The 12,037-nt window shown below is 32.7% G+C and overlaps 1 protein-coding gene across 1 annotated transcript in view; it reads left to right on the top strand.

Annotated features, from left to right (window-relative positions):
* Nucleotides 1–12,037, top strand: part of LOC129749239 (E3 ubiquitin-protein ligase TRIM9) — a 579,998-nt gene that overhangs the window by 445,255 nt on the left and 122,706 nt on the right. The window lies entirely within an intron of this gene.

Raw genomic sequence — 12,037 nt, 5'->3', positions numbered from 1 at the left:
GTGAGTAAAAAATATCTAAACAGTTACCTCAAATTGCATACAAGTTTTGATGCTAATACCACTGATACTTTAAAAGGGAGTGTCATAAGGAGTCAAATGTAAGTTTAGAACAAACTCATAAAAATCTTATTATCTTAATCATTTCAGTAATTAATGTTCTATCAAAGTAATATGTTTAAGCATAATAAGTTTATTTAACGATCTTGTATCTATATTTTGACCTGTGTTTGATGTCACATTCGAAAATTTGATTGATATTTAAAAGAAACTCTAAATATTTCAAAGAAAATGATTTTGTAGAAATTGATAATATAGCATTTCGGGTTCAATGAACTAGGTGGATGTGAGTAGTCAATCAAGCTAAGCTAAGCTATTCAGCAGACATTAATAATAATATTTATTGACCCTAATCCGCTTTTGACTGTAAATATGACACTATTGGAAGTTTGACGGCTTGTAACTTTATTCGGGTGCATCCAAATAAAAAGAAAATATTCGGAACCCTCAATATAAATATTCTTGAAATCTTTAATTTTGCATCATTACTTTTTTAAAGACGCACCCTGAAAGCTCAGGAAAAAAACTCCCTAATCAGACCTTGAGTGTCAATTCGACACTTCTCGATTAAAACCGCTATATTTCTCTTGTTTCCCAAACGATTTTTACAAAATTGATAGTTTTGAAAACCTCGTAACGTAACTCAACATATTTATTAGACATTATTCACCGACAACACTTCAGTATTCTGTTATTCCAAGTCCAATAAAAAAGTGATGTGAAACCCGTTTATTTTTTCAAAAAATGATCCGTCAAAACTGTTTAAGTCACACCAGATTAATTTTAAAAAGAGAAATTGAAAATTGACAAAAGGCCAGGGCTTTGAAAAGTCGTCAAAAATTCTTTGACAACCTAAATGTGCAAAAATATGCCAAATTGCGTCAATTTTCCAATCATCTTTTTAAAATGGTGAAACATAAAAAATTTTGACGGTTCATTGATTGAAAAGTACAATTATTACACCCCTTTTTTACATTTTTTGTGGTCATGAACTTATAAAAATTTTAAAAATACATTCTTGTGCGCATCTTTTAACTTTAGCTTAATGGAAAACTAAGTGATTTTTTTTCGCATTCCGTAGCAGATCTACAGTTTTTTTCCGAAGCATGTTTTCTCGGATGTTTTTTCTTAGACATAGTTAAACAGAAATCTGAAGTGTTGCAGATGAGCATTATCTAGACAACACATTTGAGTTACACTATGATTTCTAAAACTATAAATTTTGCTAAAAAAAAATTGGTTGAGAAATAAGAGAAACGTATTAGTTTTGGCCAGGAGTGTCAAATTGACCTCTTTCAAAAAGATGAAAAGTTAGGAAATGAAATATTTTATTTCAGACTAGAGGTACCATACGTACTCTTCTTTATGTGAAATTCTACGATAATTACACTTTTTAGTTAAAAGACATTTTATCAGAAAAACTAACTTATTGTTTACAATTTAAGAACTTTGTGTTCTAAAATGTATAAGAATTTGGACAAAAATCCAACTGTTTATGAATTCAATTATCCATACTTTAGTTTTGCTTTCTTTGTTGATTTTTCTAAAAAAAAACTATGGTTGAATATAGAGGGGATCACGAATCAATTGAAATCTGGATTTTTCGTTAAAAACAAGTAGGTAATACTTGATTGGCAAGACTTTTCTATGAATAAAATTCTACAACTTTTGAACTTATGCATGCAATATTAAGATATGCTTCTTCCAGACGTCGAATCAAACTGATGAGGAAATCAGCGCCTTTGAATATGCAATTAGTGCCCAATATTAGGCAATATGCGCAACAGCAATTTGTTTCACGAGTAGAATGCGCAAGAATCGGAACCCATGATCTAACGAAATAGAACAAAAAAAAAACAAAAACTACCCTACCTTCGAATAATCCAACGAAATTGTGCCTTTTGCTTTTAATTTAAAAATAACAAGAACGTAGTTAAAAATTGTAACTGAACATTATGAATAGAACAGAAGTATCTTAAGAAAAATCACAATTGTCATGTCAGTCACGTTACTTCCTATTTATTGGCAGTAGTTTCTCCTCAACTTAAGAAAATTTATTCAATGTACTTTTTTGATGTTCCAGGATTAGGCTAAGTCCCTTTGGTGTGGGTGTTTTAAGTTTTAGTTTTGTTCGAAGATCATCTATGATTTTTCGCAAAATTTTAAAGTACCGTAAACTGGAGAAACTTTGTTCAGCGGGGTGAATGAAATTTTTGCCGATAATCATCATTAACTAATGCCGTTTTCGTTTTTCTCCACTAGCGCTGGGCAAAACTTTTTCTGAATAAACAAACAGAATCGTTACCCGGGACGATGCCAATATATGGTTGCTATACTCACCCTAATGCTCACCCCCAAAACTGACAATTTTTACGGGGTGCAACCGCCTGCTTGAGGTGCAAATCTCGGGCAAAACTAGTGGACTTCTGAATTAATAAACGAACACAATAACAGCAGTTAGGGCAAAACTCGTGGGTAACTAGGCTGCCACTGCCAATAAACGAAAACACTATAAGTATAAAGTTAAAATATCTGAAAACTGTTTACTACGATTGAAAGCATATATTATTGAGTTACAAATAAGTTAAATTTGGTTTTTATTTGGAGATTTTTTTCAATACTTAAAATAAAATTTTAAAATCTTAAAATATCTGATTTTTTGAAGGATCACAAACAAACATCTCTCCTGATCAAATTTAGACATTTAGGAGCAAATGAGTTGTTTAATGTGAAAGTTCAACTTTTTTTTCTTGGTTTAGGTTTAGTTGAGGTGTTATTTTTATGGTCTGTTGATGATAATTTTCGGATATTGAAAAAAACGGTCATTTTCCACGAAAAAGCTTGTAAAGAAAAAATGGCTAAAAATCCTTTCAAATGGTTAAGTTAAAAAAAAAGAGCATGGGAGCAGTGCGAGAACTTAGGTAATTTCATGAAGGTAAAAAATCATTTGTGTTTGAGGCCAAAAAATATTGAGAAATGTTTTTAATTTTTGCCCCTAAATGTATGCAGCCACATTTTCCATATTTTGAGTATATATGTTCCTGAAAGAAAACGTTAAAACATTCAATTGAGCTCAAACCAAAAAATGACTGTTATTGATGTTTTGAGCCTTCTGTGCTAAATGACATCAAAACCATAAATATGAAGGTGTTGAGATACGTAAAAACCCTAGTGATCAAAGTTACCCCGAAAGTCGAAATCTGGTTTTGTAACAAACATTTAATTATAACCACCAATGTCGTTTGGATTTACTGCAATCAATGATCATGTTTAATACTCCTCACCTCAGTAAGTGTTTTAAAGCTTTTAGGTATTACGAAAAAGTATCCCTTTCCAAAATATTCAAAAATCAATGAAAAAAGTGAACAAAGTTCCCCCAGTTTACGGTACCGTTCACATGAGTAAATTTTCACTCCTTTATTTGTTTGGGTAAATTGAATGTTTTGTTATTTCTGTGGAACCGATCCTGTTGATGGTTCTAGTGAAAATTTATAAATTTTCTAAAGGAAGTTTTTGCTGAAAACCTTTGTTCAAGACCGTAACTTCGTATCTGATTAGGCATAATACATGAACAGAGGTACGTCTTTTAGAATTGAAAAACGATCATCACTTCTGGTGCCTATCTGAGTATTGCATGACTACTTTGCAAGCAATACCTCGCTAGGCACTAGCAGTGATGTCAGTTAAAATTATTGTTTTTCAATGCCAAAGGCATACCTCTATTCAACAGCATATAACTTTTTTAGCAGGATCGGTTCCACAGACAAATTAAAAAGAATCGGTTCCACAGACGAATTATGTTCCAGCACAAAATATTCAATTTACCCATACATATTTAAAAGTTTAAATTTATATTAGCCTTCGTTTTTTTGTGTTTAATTTTTTATTTTTGGCTATTTTTGGTCTTGGATTTCAAGCATACAACTTTCCTTTTTCGACGTTTCGATCATTTTTTGTGTCTTTCTCAAGGGTACTGTAATTTTATTAGTTTCAAAAATTACAACGAGCACTGTTAAGATTCTTGTTTGAAGTGTGTGAACTCACTTGTCTAACGGTTGTTATTGTCAGATTTAGTTTTTTTTTTTTCAACGTTCAGATGTTCAGTCTACGCTGCTCTTGTGTGAATATATGTTTGTTATTTTAATTTTATCTTATTTTTCACAATCAAATTACTTCTTTTTGGGATTTTGGGATTAAGGAACACTTTCTCATCCGATTTTTAATGGCGCACTGTTTATGTCGTTTTAACTAATGGAATCTATTGTGTGGAATGTGTGGATGGGGTTGGAAGCTGGACTATCTGGGGAAATGAGTGGAAGGCCTCCAAAAATGATCGAAACGTCGGACATTCCAGAAAGAAAGTTGTTTGCTTGAAATCTAAGACCGAAAAATAGTCGAAAAAAAAACATTAAAACTTACTCATGTAAATGTAAGTTCGCGCATTTTGAGTGTTGAATTTTCAGTGATTGCAAAAATAGGCATCATTAAGGTTGTTAGCTAAATCTGGTATAATTTGGTCCGAATCGGTGGTACAATAGCAAAATGTTGCTCTCAGTGCTTTTAGTACCGCGTTTAGCTATCTTTTTTCAATAATTTTAAGAGCACAAAAATGCCAGATTGTAACCGCACATAATACCTTAAAAAGGCATCATTATGCCCTCAAAACACGTTTTTAAAACGTAAGCTAAATGAGGTATCAAAAGGTTTCCGTCAAACCTACACTTGACATAATCGAGTTATCCTTATATGAAATGTGTGACCAAAGTTTTGGGATTGTTTCACCTTTATTCGTGCAAAATGATACCAAATTTTACTTTCAAGGCATGATAGAAAAATAAGGCAAAATGATTCGAGAATTATTGCTTCCCCTTAAGGTATGCAGCACGTTTTTGCTTTTTCTCTTACCAGCCTTAGTGGCAGAAAATGTGTAAAATTCAATTTGAAAAACATTACAACGATTGGTGTTTCATGCTTTATGACCTTAATGGTACCAACAAATAGCCAAACACGCATGTTTTAGTGCCAATAGATATTACCGACGATACTAATAAATTTTCTGATTATGTCTATGTTATGTCCCATAATTCTAAAAACTTTTGATTCTTTGATTGAACAATTTTCAACTTCAATGGCTTCTAAAAAACTGATGTTCACAGTTAATCCTACCTCTTACGCATAAAAAGTTTTAAGGGTGATGGGACATCAAATTGGAGCAGTTAGAAAAATTATTGGTTCCTATATTTATTTTTAATTTTCTAAAAACATGCGATTTTACCCTTCCTAGAAAATGGGGTTACTTGCAACAAACTTTGTTTTTAATCAAAATCTTATAAACACGTATATATATTATAGTTTTTAATATATTTGCGATGCCTTAAAGACCATTACGCATGAAAACACCAATTGCAATAATTCATTGTTCTGTAAAAACTAATTTTCATTTTTTTCTGATAAAAAGGATACTGCATACATTCAGGGGCTAAATAATACTAAGAAAAATTCTTCAAGCTGAAATCATAAAAATACATGTTTAGATGAAAGAAATTTCAATGTTTACATACGCGTGATGCAAAACATTCATATTCCAGCACATGGAAACGAGATTTACAAGGTGTTTCTTTGATTTGCATTTTGTTGCATTTTACCCCAGACACCTAACTGAATTACAAAAATATTTCTTTAAAAAATTGGGTGATTGTTTGAAAAATATTTTTCCTCCAACAGTGTTGGTATAGCATGAACCAGTAAAAAGTTTGTAGGTAATATTATCAAGCCAATCCGTCATACTGGGTAAAGATTTTTACGGCATCGAAAAATGGTAAAATTTGTACATTTATTGCTCGATTTTTCAAATTTCATGTTTAAAAAAAACCTTAAAAAACCAGCTTAAGATGCGAGAAATTATGTCATCATAATTTTGTAATCATTAAAGGTAACTTTATTACAATACAATCAATTAAAAGTTGATTCAGTGTGGTGTTATATAAATATTGCATCAGACGCCGCTGTTGCATGATGCCCCGTTTGACGGTACGTCGCACACAGGAGTAAATGCACCTAATAAGCGATCAAAATTATTTGTGGACAAACGGTAAACGGCAAACAATTGATGTCTTCGACAATTTTTTTTTATATATTTTTTGATGAACTATCAAATTCATGAAAGAAAACAGAGATTTTTCCACCTGGAAGGTGGAATTAAGATGTACACAGAAAAAAATAATGACTATTACGTGTCATTGAAAATAATTACCTTTAAAATAAAACTGCCTATAATCGAAAAAGCATGTACATTTAAGTTAAAAATCATTCAAATCTACAGCAAATGTCCTGTAACAGAATGGAGCATGACATTTGCCGTAGTTTTACAGGTCAAAGGCAATAATTTTTAGTGAGCAGGTTTTTTACAGGCTGGTTTCAAATTCCAGGACAATGAAAATTAAGGTTGTCAATCAAAATCACAAAAGCTATTATGCTAGTAACTGTTCGACTGCCAACATTTTCACTATTCAGGAGATTACACAAGTCAGCTAAGCAAAAGTGACAATTACTCCGAAAACAGCGGTGCGATGAATTTGCAGGACCACGCAGGAGAAAGAAGAGGTAACTTTTTTTTCATTAGAAGCTCATGCAGAACAGATTTTTAACTTTAATTTTTTTTTCTAGCTCAAAATAAACCGGATAAATGGAAAAATTGTTTACGGTGGGATTTTTCAAGAGCCTTTCCTGTGTGATTGCTATTGATTTCGACGCATAGAAATAATTGCATCGATGGAGACAGCCTTACCGCCAACAAACTCGCTGATTTGGCTAAATTAAAGCGGCATTTGACGTGGCAACCTGTACGGAGATGGGTTCTTGTAAGATGGAATTCCATCCGAGTGTTTTCGTTCCCAGGCGTAGTGTATAGGAGAAAGTATTCACATGATGAGATTGAATAATAATAAATAATGCTTATTGCAAAAAGATTGTTTTTATTCAGAAATCGAAAATCCCCATTAATTCAGGTTACTAAAACATAAACAAGACAAATTCCAATAGGAACGTTCTTTCCAAATTTACAGCCTGTAATTTTAGAGCAGCCTGTAAAAAAATACGATCACGTAAAAATAAATGTCACGTGATTTATTTTCGACCTGTAAAATTGCGGTAAAAGTCCTGCTCCTTTTTGTTACAGGATATTTACCGTAATTTTACAGCAATTAATTTTTTCTGTGCATCATATATGACGGAATTTTCAGTCCTAGTTGGAAATTGCATGTCAGTAAAATTTTGCTACATGTAAAATGAAAAATGACGTAAAATTTAAAAACGTGTAAAATAAAAATGACGTATATTATAAAATCACTGAATATTGGAAGAAAAAAATCCAATAGGAATTTGATTTGTTTAATTTTTTGTTATTATGATTTAAAAATGGAATTTTCTCATTTCATAATCAAAAATAAAATCTTTCTATAATTAATCATTTTATTAAGTGGCAAATTTTTCTATCGGACAAATGTTTTTTGTTAGGAGTTACATTCATACTTTTCTTTTCTTCCCCGAAGTACCGGATCCAAAATTGAGTAACGTCGCGAACTCCATTCCTGCTTCTCGAAGATCTCCAGGAACCAGCAAGATCGATTTACTAAATCGCGGGAAAACTGCTTCAATAAAATACTATTGGGCACGACTTAACGCAACACTTTGTTGACATTTGTGTGTGCCTGTTTTCAACAATCTGTATTATTACATGACATCATCGCGTTCTGTGTATTGTAATATTAATTGAATTCAAATTCAATGATCTATAAAATTCCATGTCGTGTAATTTTAAGAAATCTCTATTTCAGTGCTGTTAAAAATTTTATGTAACACGAAAAATGTTGTAAAATTACATCACATATGATGTAACGGATAAAAAACATCACATTTGGTGGAATTTTCAGTGCAAGTTGAATATTGCACGTCTATAAACTTCAACAGACGTGTAAAATATGAAAGACATGTAAAATATTTAAGACGTGTACTATTTAATTTGCACTGAAAATTCCGTCGTATGTGATGCTTCTTTTTATTTACATCATATGTGATGTAAATTTACATCAAATAATCGCGTTCCGTGTCAAATAATGCTTGTGTCATTAGAATTCAGTGCTGTTAAGGATTCAACTTTTTTTATTTTGTTAATTTACATTAATAAATCGCGTTCCACGTCATGTAATGATAAAGGTTTTCAATTTCAGTGTTGTTAAGGATTCAGATTTTTTTTCTGTGTAACTTTAATAGTTCGGACGCGTTCGTATAATTTTTTGATTGGGTTTTGTTGGTCAAATTATTGGCTTTCCATTGATATATAAATGAAACATCAATTTTGGATAGATTTTCTGCAAACTAGCAACCAATAATACACTTTTTCCTCTAGAAACACTTAAAATTCGAAGAAAAAACCCTCAATTTTTCCTGTTTTTAGAGGAAAAAGCTCATTTTTGATTACAAGTTTGTAAAAAAATTATCCAAAACTAATGTTAAATTTATATATCTATGGAAAGCCAATAACTTGACCAACAAAGCCCACTCAAAACATTATACGAACTCGTCCGAACTCTTAAGGTTATAACATACTGAAAAAGGCAATATAGTATATCTCCTTTTTAAATTGAAATATGTATTTGAAATGTTCCACAAAATTGTGTGTTCCAACAATTCAAACAACTTTCTCAAATACATCAAGTTTGTAAATCGTATTTTAAAAAAGATATTAGATAAAATCTCAAAATAACTTGTTTCAATGCTCTTTCTTTTTAAAATGCTTATAACTTTGATTTATCGGCCTAGCGGTGAAAAGTGATGTCCTTTTTAGTAGGGACATCTAAAGATTATGAAATTTTTATATAGATGGATAGAAGGTTAGAAGAAATGAAAGATGGTGAAAATGAGCGGGTAGAATTTGTCTAGAAGCATTACCATCACATACCAAATTTTTGTTCCTCACGACATCATAGCATCGGTGGTTGGTCACTATCAGACTATCGACCGTACCGTTTCGCATGCAAACCCCGCATGTAACGAATGCGAAGATAAAAAACTGAGAAGACTTAAACATCGATAGATGCGTTTCTGAGTTAAAGGGAGCTTATCTGAGCGATCACATATCATCTTTTTGTTCGTCCGCACTACAAGTTCTCGCTTGTGGGGCGGACCACGCTAAGCCTACTAATGTGTGGTGATAGATGCAACTCTATCTGTATCTACCACTTCATAGTAGTAGGCTCGTGAGGAACAAAAATTTGGTATGTGATGGTAATGCTTCTAGACAAATTCTACCCGCTCATTTTCACCATCTTTCATTTCTGCTAACCTTCTATCCATCTATATAAAAATTTCATAATCTTTAGATGTCCCTACTAAAAAGGACATCACTTTTCACCGCTAGGCCGATAAATCAAAGTAACAAACAAAAATTACGGTGGTTAATCTCTTCATAAAATGCTTATAACTGTTATGATTTTCATGCGATCATAATGGTGTCTTCAATAAAGTTGCTTAAAATAGTAAGATCTACAACTTTTGTGGAGACATCAAGTCTCTAAATTATTTCAAGAAATAATTTTTTTATCTCCCTTCCAGGTGGAATAATCTCTTTTTTCTTTCAAAAATTTGATAGATCATCAAAAAATATAAAAATGTTGCGAAGACATCAATTGTCTACCGTTTAGGGGAACATGCTCTATTATGCGCCGCCTAAGTGAATCGCTGATTTCCTATATATTCCACGTACAAATTGTGTAAAAAATGGGTGTAATCGTTGAAGAAAAGTGTTTTCTACAAATGCCTATGATTTTTTATTACTCAAATTGCTATAGTTGCTTCAAAAACTTGATTTTTTAAAACCATTTTCAAAGCCACAGAACAAAACTGTGTTGCAAATACGCGCCGCTGTGTATTCAAAACGCGCCTAGAAGCCGAACACACCCGAAAGCAGCCGAAAACCGAAAACACACCAATACTTAGAGACTTTTTGACTGAAAAGAAAATCAAAAAGGACTTATTAAAATTTAAAAAAATTAAAAGTAGATTTTTTTCGGCTTAATTAACGCTCGAAATAAGGTTTTTGGACTTTTTGTTCATTTTCAATGAAAATTGGTCTTTTTGAAAAATTAATGCTATTTTCAGCCTACTACGATTGGCGCGTTATAACGAGCGCGTGGGCCGTGATAGAACATACCCATAAAAAGCATACCTTAGCGAGTTTAGTTTAATTTTTAAGCGTAAAATCATAGTTTAGATTCTCTTCTATCGATGTGTCAGAAAATATTGTCTTATTCGTTTTTCTCTGCTTGGTGAAACCTTATTGAAAGTGTTTGAAAATTTAGATCGAAATGAAGAAAAACCTAAATTATGAAATTATCACGACACAGGGGCATTTTAAGGAAAAATTCATACTTGCCATGACCAATCACAGCATTTAGAACAAATTGGTAATATTTTGCAGGCTTAAAATGTTTCAGATTCTTGAAAACAAGAATGGCGCGTATTAGCCACATTTTTTTTCCTGTTGGGGAGAGAGTCCACTGCGACCATTAAGTTGATCTATTGTGGTATTACCCCGCGTTACTATTTTTACTTTGCTATGCTACTTGACACCCCTGCACTATTGGTTGAAGCTGCAGTTGTTTACCGGTAGCACTACGAGCACACACATATCAAGGTAGGATCTCCAAGTGCAATCTAAGTTCCCTTGAAAAGATCCATCCACATGCATGTGCTGCATTATTGAGGCGTACAATTCCAAGGTATACACGGCTAGCATTTCACTAATGCTATAACCGCCAACCTTCATCATACTATGTGTGCCAGGTTATGTCACGACCGGGATTCGATCTCATGAACGTTGGCTTAGAAGACAAGTATGCTATCCACTAGGCCACGATCTGCTGGCTATTAGCCACATGGGGCGTTATATGAACTTTTCCCCTACTGCTTGTCCGCAAATAATTTTGATCGCTTATTATTTACCCCTGTGTGCGTCGTATGATTATATGTGGACTGTTCTTCTTTCCGGTTCTTTTTGAAAACAATTGCTGGTTTCCAGCACTTTAAGATTGCTGATTTTCTAGCATCTGAGTTTGCTGATCGTTTCCATGCGCAGCAATTTTATTGCTGGAAAACCAGCAAAATTTTGCTTATTTTCAGCAATTAACAATTCGCTCTGTAGGGTTTATTCTTCTTAATTAATGAGAGTCTGCAATAAAAGTGTATCCGTTTTAAATTTGCTATTACACCGGTGGGGAGTGCGTGTTTTAGCCGATTCCAAAATTTTAGATTTTGCTTAAACTGGAATACCTAAAACCAATATTTACGCTTGTACCGTTGCAGTCGCTCTTGAAAGTTATGGGAGGTGTAAAAATTTAAGAATTTGAAATTTTCATACAAAGCTTGCAGCGGTCTAATGGCCATTGTTTATTTCGAAACATTAAACCCTCAGTCATTTGATGCATATTAAATATTTAATATCAATCGTTGATTGATACCTGAAAGGTTTCCATCAGCTGTCAAGGTAAATTAGTTGAACACTCGAAACAATCAGAAACGACCTTCCTGCTAGCTAAACAGTGAAAGTGTTACCGATCAATCTCGCTTTAGTTCGCCTAAGTTTGAGTTTAATTGATGAACTAATGGAGTTTCATTAGTCGCATCTGGCCGTTTGTTTCCCCTTTTTTGGTAGACTCAGGTGTTGAAACGGGGTTTGGTATCACAAATGAAAGGTGAACTAATGAAAAAAAAATCAGCCAATCAACACCTTGATTTGGCAGATAAAACTGATCAAAGGTCAACCGAAATAAAAGAGTTTTAGTTCCGCGAAATTACACTCTATGCGGTTTAGCGAACATGAACCAATTTTTAAACCATATTCTTTTAAATTATTTGAATTGAATTGAATACAAAAAAAGAGCTTTTTCAAAATCTCTTTTGAAGTTTCTGTCAATGATTCACC

This window comes from Uranotaenia lowii, chromosome 2 (assembly GCF_029784155.1).
Source record: "Uranotaenia lowii strain MFRU-FL chromosome 2, ASM2978415v1, whole genome shotgun sequence".
NCBI classification, from domain to species: Eukaryota; Metazoa; Arthropoda; class Insecta; order Diptera; family Culicidae; genus Uranotaenia; species Uranotaenia lowii.
The sequence above is the reverse complement of the archived record's forward strand: the minus strand, read 5'-3'. Positions and strand labels throughout refer to the sequence as shown.